Genomic DNA, 15165 nt, shown 5'->3' with positions numbered 1-15165 from the left:
CAGAGGGGCGGATTTCACCTTGTCGACATGGAATTGCCATTAACTCCAGTGGAAGGACTATGGAGAGAGGGAGTGCTTCAAAGGCAGCAAAAGAAACCGCAGAGCAGAGAATTTTTGCTCTAGGTTTTACATTGATTATTTACATGTACAGGAATCAAAAATGAAATAAAGAGCTATAACATGCCAGTAAATGTCTGGGGTGAAATCCTAACCCCAGTGAAGTCAGTGGCAAAACTCCCATTGACTTCAATGGAGCCAGGATTTCACACCGACCTCTGCACTTCTGATTCCTTATTGGGCATTATCCAATCAGCATGGTCCTTAACATACCAGGACAGCTGGTCAGAAAACTGGGCTTTATTTGTATTAGCAAATAGACAGTGTGCAATAGTTATTTATATTTAAGAAGCAAGGAGTGCCATTCCTCTATACGAGGCTTAGCCACATGGGAGCGAGGTGTTGACTAAGAGATGTCCCAGCAGGGTGGAAGAAATGTTGCCACACCTAAAATGGATGTCTCCTGTTCTCAAAGGTTGGACACAGTTGCACCTGTTGGAGGCCTGCCCTGCCTAGAGCTGGTGAGGAGTGTAGAATATATCAGTGCAAGTGAAGGACAGGCAGAACCAATCTTGCATTATTGGGAGTGCTGCTGTCTAGCTGCCAAGGCCAAAGAGAGACACACACAGATGTGCCCCTGATTAGCAAGATGAGGATTACAGGGAGGCCCCCCTCTCCTCCCAAGGCTCACCTCTTTAATTACCCTGCATACTGGCAAATAAGGCAACAGAGGCATAATGGGCTTGAAACTTACTTCCACTCATTGCAGAAGTAGTCCACCTTGTACATGAACTTGCAATGCAAGACCATACCCCCTCTCATGTTGTTTTCTAATCTCCCAGCTTTGCTGCCTGCACCTGAAATCACACAATCAGAGAAAATGTTTTCCTGTAGATTTCCCTTACGGTCATATTAGCCCAGATTTTCAGCACCAGCCTCTGTTTTCACAGAGCCCATCCCTGCTGCATCATCTCCAGTTGAGGAACCCATTGTTGAGTTGCTTTGTAGCGTCAGGGCTCTGTTGCTGCCCTCACAGCTTTGCCAAGCTCCTGCTGGCCAAGGAAACAAAAGACCAAGGCTGAAAATTGATCTCCGAGCTTCCACAATGCAGGGAGGGACACTGACTACTTGGCAGGTGAGCCTGTGTTATTTCTGGGCAGCAAAATAGCTCACAGATTGTGGCTTTTCTTTACAAATGTACAGGCTTGGACTTGAAGCATGGGCTGAATCTAAACAGAGGATCCAGTGGGAACTTATGATGTCATACGGTTACAAAATGTTGGAAGTTCTCAATGGTAAGTGGTTGTCACTAGGGCACTTAATCTCTTTCCAGCTGGCTTTGGCTTCCATCCCCTAAAAGTGAATTGCAGATGTTCCATCTCCTGGAACTTGGAGCCAAAACATTTTGCCCTTTTCCCATTTTCATTTCACACTATTCACAATAAAAAGAAGTCTCATCAGTTATAACCTTCCCCCTCCCTCCCTGCCATCATGAATAATAGTCCAACAAGCTTCTGCTTTTGACTGCTGAAGATGTAAGGAAGCAGCAATGAAACCAACCCTAATATGGCTGGGACCCGATGAACGGACGCACATATGTCTCTGGTCCAACTCCTTTCATGAAAAGAAGATTCTTTAGAAGAAGAGGACCCAGAAATTGCTACTACTTCCATTCACCCATGTTTTAATTTGAAAATGAAACCTAACTAGATGGCCAACGTTCAGAGGAGCTATGGGACTTCTCGTATGCCTGGCAATATATTTGCCTATGATGCTGCCCTTTGCTTTCAGCTCTTGGAGACCCATACTCAAGAGTTCACTAGTATTTCTGGTGCAGACGGAGGCCACCCTATCATACTTGAAGATCAAAAAATGTAACACTGGAACAAAGCCTCATAGTTTGCTTGTTTCCTAAAGAGCTGCACCCTCATCTCTACTGAACAACTTTCAGGGTGACCATGTCAGGTGTAGCTGGGGATAACACACTGGATACCACACAATCATTTTATAAGGATGGACATGGGGGTGCGGGGTGTTCCCCTGAGGTACAGAGCATCACAGTGAGAAAAACCTTTTTGCTTTAAATTCATTTAGCTTGTTAAGATAGGTATTAGTTTGTGTTTTACCTTTTATTTCTTTGTAACCAGTTCTGACTTTTATGCCCCATTACTTGTAATCACTTAAAATCTATCTTTCGGTAGTTAATAAACTTGCTTTATTGTTTTATCTAAACCAGTGTGTGTTTGGATTGGAGTGTTTGGGAACCTCCATTTGAGATAACAGGCTCTGTGCACATCATTTTCTATTAATGAAATGATGGATTTTTTATGAATTTATATTTACAGGAGGGTGCTGGGCAGTAGAAGATGCAAATTTCTGGGGACAAGTCTGAAACTGGGAATTTTCTGGTGTAACCCTGCAATATAATTTCAGGAGTGGCTGGTTCAAAGCACCCCTATAACTCAGCTGGAAGTAAATTTTACATGCCTCAAGAAACTAGCTTGAAAGGTTCATAGTTCAGTTGGTCTTTGATAAGATCAGATTTTTAAAGACTCTGAAGGGATTCCCCTTAATGGGAATTGAGCATCACATTTACTTGGACACCTTTGAAAATCTCCGCAATCAGGGTTTCGCTCTGCTGATTCCTTAAAACAAACAACATTGTTTTAATTAAATGCTAATCAATAGTGCCAGCGCATGCAGGGAACAAAGCATATGACTGCATGCTAGAGAAGTGACGGAGATGCAACTGCCTGAGTTAGTTAGTGAGTGTTGCTGTAGGACTGTTTTGTTGCGGTGTCAACTTAATTTAGAAGTGAATAACAAAATGCTAACATAAATGCAAACCCCCATTGGACACAAACAATTAACATTCTTTTATTACAGTAAAATGGGATTCATGGATTTTTATTTTTGTTTGTTTCCATCTCCGTTTCCTGAGCAGGTCTATTAAAAGGCAGTGATTTACTGTGTAACCTGGAGTAAAAACAATTGGAAATTACTGTAAGCTTTCTAATTGAGCTCCATCTGATTAATGGCTCAAATTTATAGAGACTACTATATACACGTGGCATGGCTGCATGCTGTGCACTTTAATGAGCCCTACTTTGAGGGCTCAGTTTCTCTGAACTTCTGTGCTGAAACATCAGCCTGGATTTATGAAAGTGTTGCTGTGGCACAGAGGGCATAACTTGGGTCCAAGTGGGCCCTGGCACCTCAACTTGCTTTGTTCCCCGGGGAAGTGGGGATGGTATTTACTCCCATGCTGGTGAAACACTCGTGTAATACATTTTAAAAACCATGTGGTCTTAGTGATCATCCCCTAAACTCACTGCATCACTCTCTGGGGGCAGACTGTTTTTTCTTAAAGCCTCAGCTCCCGGAGTCATGTGACTTTAGGAGGATCTCAGCATTTTTGTAAGACTGTAGCCTTCATAGTTATGGAGAAAAGTTTGAAAATGTGCTCTCTATCAATCTAAGGAACTTATAAGGCCTCCGTCTCTGTAGTTTCTGATCACCTCACTATCTTTAATGTATTTATCCTCACAACTCTCCTGTGAGGTAAAGGAAACAACTGGGGTACTGAGTGACTAAGTGATTTGTTTAAGGCCACACAGCAGGTCTATGAGAGAGCAGGGACTCAAACCCACAACTCCTGGGTCCCTCGCTAACACCTCAACCACTGGACCATCCTCCCGTAATGGCCTCAAACCCAAAGGCAAATAAATAAAAGGGTACTTAGCTCTTCTGTAGCACTTTTTCCTCAGTAGATCTCAAGGTGTCTTACAATGTTTGATGTATCTATCCTCCCCAAACAGCTGCGAGGGAGGGAAGAGCTATTATCCATTTTACAGGTGGGGAACTGACACTAAGTAACTTGTCCAAGGTCACACAGGAAGCTGGTGGCAGAGCACAGAACTGACCCCAAGCCCTAGGCTAGTGCTCTAACCATTTGACCATTTCTTTAGCAAATCTAACTGTTTTCTAAGCTAATCTCTGATTTTGGGGGGTGGGGCTGATGGCTGAGTTTTGAACGTTTGGTGTTGGCAACACTTTTGTCGTTTACTTTGACGTGATTGTATTACCTATGCAAGGCGCTGTGCTGACTGACCACCCCGGAGGGCAGAGCCCTGTATCCCCACTGAAAGCAGCAGGGTCCGATTCCTCAAACGTGACCTGGGAGGACCCAGCTGTGCAGGGGAAAGAGGAGCTCAGTCTTCTTAGCCCTTGGCTTTAGCACACAATGGCGTCAGTGTGATGGAAGTGGGGCTGGCTCTTGTGCTGCCCCGGAGGAATGTCACCCTGCTTGTGCATCTGTCTACAGATGTGCAAAGTCTATGATTGTTAATCTTTGTAGGTATATGACAGTAAGAAATAAACTGCACCGCACATCCTGGCTGAAATTAATCTCTGGAGGTCAAGGCTATTAAATCCAGGGTTATAATCAAGGGTAGGTATGAGGTGCTGTCCCTGCCTCTGCCCTATTGGGATCTTCTCCTGACCCCAACCAGACCCATCTCCACAGGCTTCCACCTTTGACTCTCTTCTCCAAATGCCTCCCATGTAAGTGATGAACAGTGTTACATGCCTGGTGTTCTGAGCATGTTCCCTGACCCCTTGCTTCCTCGTACTCCAGGAGTTCTCTGGTTATTTCATTGTGTGAACCTTGAGGATGATTTTCCAGAGCTCCTATAGGGATTTAGAAGCACCAATCCCATTGACAGTTAATGGTAGCTGGGTGCCTAATTACTTAGGAGCTTTTGAAAATCTTCCCTTCCACCTTATTTTTAGAGAGGGACTATCTCCCTACTTGTGATCACAAAGAGTTCTTCCCACCCTTGCCCAGCCCCCACCTCCCCTCCCATTAATAGGGTGGGGAGTGAACTGGATATGCTGTTTTGTGGGAAAATCCATAATTTCAACAAGTTTTACTTTCCATTTCTGGATGAAAACCAAATTTTCCATGTTTCCTGCTAAATGAAATCCCCCCCACCCCCCCAAAAATGTGTTTTGGGTCGATCACAAAATGTTCGCTTTCAACAAAATGGCATTTTCTGATGGAAAAATGTTCCATTGGAAAATTCTCAACCAGCTTCCTACACTAAGGCTTGCATATTGCCCAGTGACACTGACAGCAGTTGTTACACAGAAAAGTAACTTTAGCAAAATATTCAATGTATTTTAGCTGTTTTTGCATGTGGGCTATCAGGGCAGCTGGTACCAGACAGAAGAGCAAGCCCTAACAACCAGCCAGCTCTCCACAAGCCACTGTAATAACCTGCTGGGCTAGAACCAGCAAGCATGGGGAGTTTAGGCTGCTGATGCTTCTGCATCACCATGGGAAGCTTGGGCCTGGAATCTGCTGGAGGACCATGTGAAGATAGACACTGCAGGAAGTCCCGCCCAGCAAGGCCTGAGTGGCAATCTCTCTCAGCCCACTGATTGGCCCATGCTGGTATATAAACCAGGAAGCCTTGAAGGACAACTGTCTGAGCAACAATGCAGGTTGCCTGCTTGCTTCTGCTCCAGACCTCACCTTGCTGTGGCCCCTAGACTTGTAGTAGTAGGATTTTATGTTTGTATTTTTATAATTTAGAATGAAGAATAAAAAATAATAATGTAACATGTATTAAACATGTTAGTGTAGAATTTAATCATATCCTGCCAGCCACCCTTTCTGAAAGCAGACAGGAATGGCCTAATGGGCCATTGGTAAAGATGCATCAGCCATAATCTGTGTCTGGAGCTAATTTCAAGGCAGTAACAGACCTTTTAGTGTCACCACATTGTTGTAGGTTTAGCATTTTAAAATAAGTAAAAGAATGCAATGATGGTTTTCTCTTGCAGTGCAATTTGATATTCCTTTTCAAATGCTCTGTGAAAATCAATTCTGTTTTGTGTGTGAATGAGGAATGTATGTGTTAGAAAATAAGTGTGTAGGCTATCACTGGACCAGATATTCTAGGGAAAAACCAAGGACAGACATAAGGGTGCCAGGAGATTGCAACACGCCCCTACTAAAATGTCAGAGGAGGGCAGATTGACGACTCTAAAGATGAGACAGGCACCTATCAATGGGGACATGATAGCTGTGCTCAAAACCAGCATGGGGTAACTCCCTGAAAGACTTGACAAAAAAACAATAAAGGATGAAAAGAACAATTTAAGAAAACAAGCACTTGTCAAACAATTAATTACAGCATGATGGTGCAAAACTCATTGGTCCCAATGAAGGAAAATCACTATACAAACAGAGTGCCTTGCCATAAAACTTTGGTTTCGTCCTGCCAAGACTTCCCTGGAGGATCATGTCGCGACCAACAGAACCTGGCTCCTACCTACCTGTGATCAACCTAGCTGGCCACTAGATTGATCCAGACTCTGGACTGGTAACTATAACATTGACTGGCGAGACAGTGAGTGTGTGTGTGTGTGTAATTGCATGCATATGCTAATTGTTGTATCTTCAATAAATGCGGCGTGTTGCGTTTTCCCCTGAAAAACATCCGGTGTGCTTCTTATAAGCAAAACAGTCTCTGGTTTCTGACTCTGCTCAATCCAGTCTCTGCTACTGGTCTCCTGACTGCAAGTTGGTAACTGGCTGGTGCACACTGACAGCCCATGGCCCAGCCCCAGTAGCCACCAGCAAGTGCAGCAGAGACACCAGTGAGCCACAGAACTCCACCTGAGAACGTCTTCCTGATCCTCTGCCCAGCCATTCTGTGTAACCTTACTGTCTCACGGTATCTGTGTAACCTCACTGTCTCACGGTATCAGCCTCTTCTAAAGCCCACTCCCATACTGCTGCCTTATAACTATCCACAGACCCATGTCCACCCAGCCCTACCATTCACATCTAGATGATAAATAATTTACAAGCATAGCACAAAAGAATTATCATAAAGCAGAAGACAAATCAGCAAGACTTGTGCAGTATCACTAAGCTCCTGTCTCCTCCTTCTGTGTTGCCTTCCCTTCCCTGGTCCTATCCCGCCTGAATTTAGAAGCTTCTCAGGACAGGGCCCTTGTCTTGTTTACTTGCCCCTATGGCACCCAGAATATTGATGGGTCATGAGAATACAGGGTCAGCTCCTGACAGCTGAAAATCCCTCTCCCACTCCCTCCTGGATCAGGTAAGTAGAATTTCAACCAACTTAGAGATTCTGAATTTCTACTACCTGACTGGCTTGCTGATGTCAATTAAATGGTAAAAATTGTTTATGTTCCAAAGGCCAAACTCCACTCTCAGTCACTTAAATGAACAGCCAGAATAACTCCATATACATCGCTGAAGTTATGCCAGCCTTCAACCATTAAAACAGAGAGTAGAAGACATTAAATGCTCCCAAGGCTTTAAAGATTACATTCAGGACCTGATCCAAAACTGGCTGAAGTCAATGGAAAGATTCCTACTGGCTTTAATAGGCTTTGGATTAAGCTCTTATCCTAACACCCCACCATTATTATAGCCTTCTTCCTGAATTTAATATAATAATAATACATTTTCATAGCCTACAAATGCTATATAACTAGCAATTTTCTTCTTCTTTTTTTAAGCCCAACTAAAATCTATAACACAGGGGGGAAAAATAATATCCGAGACCCGCAATCCTGTAAATTGAGCATGGACAGGAAGTATTTCATCCTAAACCTTCTGAGCACAATCTGTTTCATTTACCACAGACTTATAGTCTATAGGATAGAACAAACTCATAAAAGGTAAATCAAATCAGATATTATAGCAAGCCTTGGAAAAAAGGACATCAAGCTATTGCGTTGATGTTTTGTTTGTCTTTGCAAGCACGCTGCAGTCCTGTCAAATTTGTATTCCCGAGGACCCTGCTAGCTCACTCAGATTGTTCTCCTGGCTGGTCCCAAGCGAACTGTCAGATTCTAAAGAGGCACAAGGATTATTGGTTGGACACGGTATAACTGACCTTCTCCCAGCTACTCATTGTTTCAATGTCCCTTAACCTTTTTTTAAAATTTTACTTGTATGACAATGGAAGTTACTTGCTAAAGAGCTGTGACCATGCTTGTCATAATAAAAAGTAATTAGTTTGCACTGGAGGAGCGACTAGAGGCACATTCCTTATTGAAATATGACTGTCTGCAAATTCCAATTTAGTTATTTACTGGGGCTAAACCAAAAACCCCTGCTCTGCCCCAAACTTTGAAAGGGGTTTGGAATCCAAATCCTCCATCCAAATTGTACATTTTCACACCATAGGTGGCTGTGTTTCAGTGGTAGTTGTTTGTAGGGAAACTTTTACCAGTCTGTAAAAAAAAATTAGGCTGAAAATGATGCAGACACCGCAAGTGGAATTTGTTATTCCCATAACTATAGCTGGGCAAATAGCTCAAAAAATACTTCTGTGAATATCTGCTCACTTAGGAAAAATTAATTACTTTTGCTTGTGCCTGTCCGCTCTTATGTTTGCTTTCCCAGAATAGTCTAGCAAACTCTGGGATTAGTGGTGAACACAGGATTTTTTACGTGATTATTAGAGAATATTCATAGAAAGTGAATTTTGAATTAGTAAACCCAGTTTGAAGAGTTACCCTGGTCCGGTCATGGAACAGAAACAATACCTTGGGAGCTATACATCCAATCAATGCTAATCAGCACAGCTCCCATTTTTCAATATTCAGAACAAACTGCTCACAAGCAATCAACAGACCATGAATTAACAGCTGGAATTATTCAGGGAATACTTTTGAACAACAACGAAATGTGAGACAATCATGAACCACTTACAAAGAATTCACGAACAGGAAAAGAGGCCAAAATTCATTTACTAAATTATTCACTATGCATTATCCCCCTCAGTTCTATTAAAGATTATAGGACGATGTATCTGCAGCCACAGACAGAGAATAAAGCTAAATTGCAGATGGCTGTAGAAAATAAGTGAAAAAATGTAAACGTTCCAAACGCAGTCAACGAATGGAAAACACTTTGAAATACATTTTATTGTGTAGTTACAATGATAAACCAAATATGACATTCCAAGGTCAAACACTCACAACAGTTTTCTCACAAACTACAGAGTAAGAATCAGTCACTGAACAATATTGATGAATATTTTTAATTATTATTTTATTTATTGTCCAATTGATGTAAAACATTTCATTAATTTATTTCATTAATGAATACATTTGAGATAGTCACAGTTTGTTCAGAAATCGTTCACAAAAGGAAATCAGAGCAAAGAAATTCATTCCAAATGATCTGACCAGCACCAAACATCACTTCTTTTGCTCCAGGATATTAAGAGCTATATTCTGATCTTATGTTCCGCTCATAGTAATGCCACTATTTTTTCACACAATGCACAGTCAACCTGTGGAACTCCTTGCCAGAGGATGTTGTGAAGGCCAAGACTATAACAGGGTTAAAAAAAGAACTAGATAAGTTCATGGAGGATAGGTCCACCAATGGCTATTAGCCAGGACGTACAGGGATGGTGTCCCTAGCCTCTGTTTGCCAGAAGCTGGGAATGGACAACAGGGGATGGATCACTAGATAATTACCTGTTCTGTTCATTCCCTCTGGGGCACCTGGCATTGGCCACTGTTGGAAGACAGGATACTGGGCTAGATGGATCTTTGGTTTGACCCAGTATGGCAGTTCTTATGTTCACTGAAGTTATACCAGTGTTACTAAGAGAAGAATTTGAGCTGTTGTTGGAGAAGACTACCAACATCCCAATTTGGGAATGTAGGTTGTCCTCATGTCATAAGGCTTATCTACATTGGGAAAAGGCAACAGGGCAGAACATGGCCCCGAGGAGTTGTGGTCACTTACATGACGTTAAGCACAATTTACAATTTAGCGCACAGTGTGGACAGGGATTGTCATGGTTGGGATTATCAGATGACATAAGGTTAAACACAAGTCTATGTCTATACTTGGAGTCTAATATTGTGTTAGGGCTTATCTTCGCTTCAGTATTATCTCAAGGTATAACTCAAGCATTGCCTCTAATTGACTCCTGTCCATGAACAAAAATCTTTAGTTTGAATTAAGTGGTGCTTTAAACTCAAGCTAGCTGGCTCACCAGGGCATGAGGGTTGAAACTTGAGTGCTGCTGACTCTGGAGCTTGTAATTCAGTGTGGACTCAGCATAGGGTGACCAAGTGCCTGGTTTTCGACCGGAAAGTCGAGTCGAAAAGGAGACCCGACAGTGTCCAGTCAGATCTACTGACCAGATACCCAATGTCCAGTTACTGCAGGCGGCGGAGGTGGGGAGGCTTCGGGTCAACATCTGTGCCAGCCCCTACTCAGCCAGGGCTGCCTCCTACCTGCACTGGGCATCTGCAGCTCCCAGCCCTGGCTCTGCAAGTGAGTCCCTCCTGACCCAGGCAAGGGGGTGTGAGGGGAAAAAGCAGTGAACAATGAGGGGAGGGGGGAAGAGGAGTGGATGGGGAGAGGAACCTTGGGGGGAAGAGGTGGGGCAGGTCCTCAGGGGGAAGAGGTGTGGTAGGGGCAGGACCTCAGGGGGAAGAGGCAGGGAAGGGGACATTCCGACACTCCTGCTGGAGTGTTCATTTTGAAAATATTACCAAGTTGGCAACCCTACCAGCTGCTCTGTGCTGCTGGTCTAATCACTCTGGGCTATTTGAGTGCTGTTTTGCAGTGTGACCACTCTCACTCAAGCTAGAACAGTTAACTCGAGCTGAGATCATTCTAGCTAAGGCCACGGTTAAGCCCTGACTTACCTCTGCTCCTCAAGATGATATGATAACGCAGTGTAATTTCCCTGCATAGACAACAGAGCCGATAAAGAAAGTGGTGAGACAAGTGGCAATATCTAGTTACGTTTTGTGTCAATTTGCGTATATGTATAGAGTGTGTGTTATGTTTATAATTGCTAACCTACTTTGCACACAGGCATACTACCACTGTGCATTCAAACTGGTGCAAACAAATGATCACAGTTAACTGTCTGTGCCTGCCACTATCCATTGTGAAAAGAAAAGGAGGACTTGTGGCACCTTAGAGACTAACCAATTTATTTGAGCATAAGCTTTCGTGAGCTACAGCTCACTTCATTGGATGCATACTGTGGAAACTGCAGTATGCATCCGATGAAGTGAGCTGTAGCTCACGAAAGCTCATGCTCAAATAAATTGGTTAGTCTCTAAGGTGCCACAAGTACTCCTTTTCTTTTTCCTCCGAAGGGGATCTAGTACTTAAAAGTGAAAAAGCCTTTCAGCCTGCCAGACCTAGCAGCACAACATTGAAACTGTTAAAGAGCCATTCAAATGGTGATGAAGCCGTTTTACAGGCATTTGCCAACCCCCAGATATATACCCTCAGTTTCTGAATTTACTGACAAAAACAGTTGTGCATGACTGTAATATTTACTCAGAACATGTTAGTCTACAGGACCTTAGTTTAAAATTTGCTTTAAAAATATTTCATTAGTGTGTTGCAGAAGGTTATAAAATCACATCGCTAAAAAATCCTTGCATTGATTTTTAGATGCACAATTCTGAGTATTCATCTTTAGCCTTAAATGCTTCGATCTTCAGAGATACAGTTTTCTAAATAAATATTTCAAAAGACCACCCTTATCTAAAATACACATGCGAGCCCTGGCAGCCGTCGGGCATAGGGGCACCAGTTTAATAATACCTCATAGGGCCCCATAAATCCTAAGGACAGCCCTGGCAGCCGTTAAAGTAATTTTACTCCTAAAGATTAGCTGCAGGAGACAAAAATACATACCATGTTCATTCCATTGATAAAATACATGATGACTAATCTTTTATGACATTTATATCCATTTCTGAGTTCTGCCTGCACTCCTCACTCACGGAGGTAAACGTCATAACAGAATGCAGCCATCATGGATTTTTACACACACACACCCACACACAAATTAAAGTTGCTTTTGAAAGGTGCACATGGCAAGGTGCCTTTTCCTGGTGAAGGCTGTTTTGGGCGGTCTAGATCAGGGGTTCTCGCAACAAATTTTTTGGTGGCCTCAGAGTGCGGCCACCAATTCTCACTGGTGGCCACACGGACACTTTTTTATTATAATACTGAATTAACTTTAGGAGAAACAATTAAATATGCACAGATACACATCGAAATAATTGGAATGTGTATTTGTAGGGGGGGAGGGGGTTTGGGGCAGACTCAATAACAAAAAATATGCTGCCTCCCCCTTTGTCTGCCTCCCCACCCATCCAGGGCTTAGTGGATCCTGGGGCTTGCTGTGAAAAGTGATAGCTGTATATTTGTTAATATCACAGCACACTGAGTAGCTACCTGGGAGGCTATGAAAAGTGATAAGTGATATTAACAAACATGCAAGTATCACTTTTCACAGATAGCTAGGAAGTCTGCTGTGAAAAGTGATACTTGCATGTTTGTTAATATCACTTTTCTCAGCAAGCCCCAGGACCCATTAAACCACCAGGACCAGGGTGGGGGCACAGGAGGAGGCAGCAGGGGCCAGAGGCAATGGTGGGATGGATGCAGGGCTGGGGGAGGCAGTATAGGCCTGGAGCAATGGGGTGGGGGGGGATGGATGAGAGGCTGGGGGAGGCAGCGGGGGCCCAGGGCAATGGGGGGAAGGATGCAAGGCCAGGAAGGCAGCTCCGCAGCTGGAGCTGGGGGTCAGCACCTGCTGCCCTGTGGCCAGAGCCGGGGTTGGCCCCAAAGCCCGGTGTTTGGAGCCTGCTGCCGTGCGTCTGGGGCTGGGATTCGGCGTCTGTGGCCAGCACCTGCCACAGCATGGCTGGAGCCCGGGACTGGAGCCGGGAGCCAGCGTCTGCTGCCACGCAGCTTCAACCAGAGGCTGAAGCCCTGCAGCTGGAGGCCAGGGAAACATGGCCAGAGCTGGGGGGTTGGAGGGAGGTCAGTACCCACTGCCCCGTAGTCGGAGCCTGGGGCCGCACGGCCAGGTTCCTGAAGTCCCACCACTGGAGCCTGCCATCCAAACCCCCTGCCCCCAATGGGGGTCAAGAACTCACCTTGCTCCTGCAGCGTTGTGCCCTACCTCGCTCCAGATGCCGCACAGGGCGGCGCATCCAGGAGCAACAGGGAGGGGCTGATGCTTTGCCCCCCTCCCATCACCGCCCAGGAGGCTGTCATGGCTGCACAAAAAGCCCCTGGTGGCCAGATGTGGCCACAGTGGCCGCCTTTCAAAAATGTTGTGCGAGACCCCTCCTTGAGGCACTTTTCTAGCGGATTTCTTACCGGCTATGTTGGAAGCTAGGTGGTTTACTATTGAGTACACATTTCCCCATTCATAAATGCCATCTCTGCACAGCACACTGACAGGTAGCACGATGCTCTAGAAATGAAGCTTATCTGGAACTCAACTGGGATTTGTAATTCTATTTCCCAAAGCCCCCCCCCCCCGCTCTCCTTTTTTTCCTACAACGTGGGGATTCCCGTGCACAGCAGCCTCCACAAATATACTGAAAAGGTTGGAAACATTTTTAAAAAAAAGGCATTGTTTTTAAAACCTGCATACTAAGGCCAAATAGGAAAGACACATCCCTGATTTCTCCGATAACAGTTGGGAAACTGACAGTTTTGGAAGCTGCCGTCAACTAAATGGTTAAGGGGTTCAGTCTAGACAATCACCCTAAAGTTCATAGGGTTATCCAAATTGATCTCAGCCTGTTTGGGCTAAAGATCAGAGGCAGTAGGCAGTCACCCTTTACCCTCCCCCTTCCTTTACTTCAAAGATCTCTGCTTCTTTTACCCTCCCCCCTGCTTTACTTCAAAGATCTCTGTGGGACACAGACCCACAAGTACATCATATTCGTTTCATTGCTGGAGTCATTGCTGTTGCTTCTCATTCTATTAATCCGCAAAGGTTTATCAGCCAGTTTAGATCTGACATGGACTAAGTAGCCTAAAAGGAAAACAGCAGTAGTGGGTGGTGATGGGAGGGGGGCAAAGCATCAGCCCCTCCCTGTTGCTCCTGGATGCGCCGCCCTGTGCGGCCTCTGAGCGAGGTAGGGCACAACGCTGCAGGAGCAAGGTGAGTTCTTGACCCCCACTGGGGGCAGGGGTTTGGACGGCAGGCTCCAGTGGTGGGACTTCAGGAACCTGGCTGTGCGGCCCCAGGCTCCGACTACGGGGCAGTGGGTACTGACCTCCCCTCAACCCCCCAGTTCTGGCCATGTTTCCCTGGCCTCCAGCTGCACGGCTTCAGCCTCTGGTTGAAGCTGTGTGGCAGGTGCGGGCCACAGACACCGAACCCCAGCCCCAGACGCACGGCAGCAGGCTCCAGTGTACACCATATACAGGGTAGATTGCAGGGCTGCTACTAGCAGATCAGGCTTCTGTACCAGATATGGACTGGCTACAGAGCTTCCTTCCTAGAGAGACAAACCAGAGATGTGTTCACTATAAGATCATTTAAATGCACTGCCAGGAATGGCCATTGTGAGCTTAACTAAGGTACGTTACACACAGTGCCAACTAGTGGCTGAACAATATAATATAATTTTGCATTCTATTACAGCTCCCCATTTAAGTTTTACATTTTTACCATTTACAAAATTTTACAAAATGTACACTATCATGCTATCTTTAGAGGTTGGTACATTCACTCTGTTAAGCGTCTCTGAATCATACTGGTTTTCTAATTACTTGACCCAAACGTGCAACAACTTGGTCATCTGGCTGTCCATTAGTTGCAACAACTGGCTGTGGTCAATTTGGAATCCTTGAGTCTTCTTTTTGTTCTGCATCCACCATCTGTAGCATTCGATAGTTTCTATTGAACTCTCATCTGTCAGTCTGTTACATATGATGTGGGTGATGATTTTTTCCTTTACAACTCCTGTAGTTCTCCATTCTTTTTCTCCATCCAGTTTGACACAAACATTGTCACCAGGCTGTAGACCAGTCAGTCCTCCAGCTCAGTGGTTCTCAAACTGTGGGTCGGGACTCCAAAGTGGGTCACAACCCCATTTTAGTGGGGTTGCCCGGGCTGGCTTAGACTTGCCGAAGCCTGAGCCCCCTCCCCACCCCCCACCAGCCATGGTGGCGAGGCTCGGGCAGGCTCAGACTTCAGTTTCCCCTTCCTGGGGTAGTGTAATCATTTTTGTTGTCAGAAGGGGGTTGCAGTGCAA

The sequence above is a fragment of the Natator depressus genome, chromosome 13, assembly GCF_965152275.1.
Source record: "Natator depressus isolate rNatDep1 chromosome 13, rNatDep2.hap1, whole genome shotgun sequence".
NCBI lineage: Eukaryota > Metazoa > Chordata > Testudines > Cheloniidae > Natator > Natator depressus.
This window is presented reverse-complemented; position numbering follows the sequence as displayed.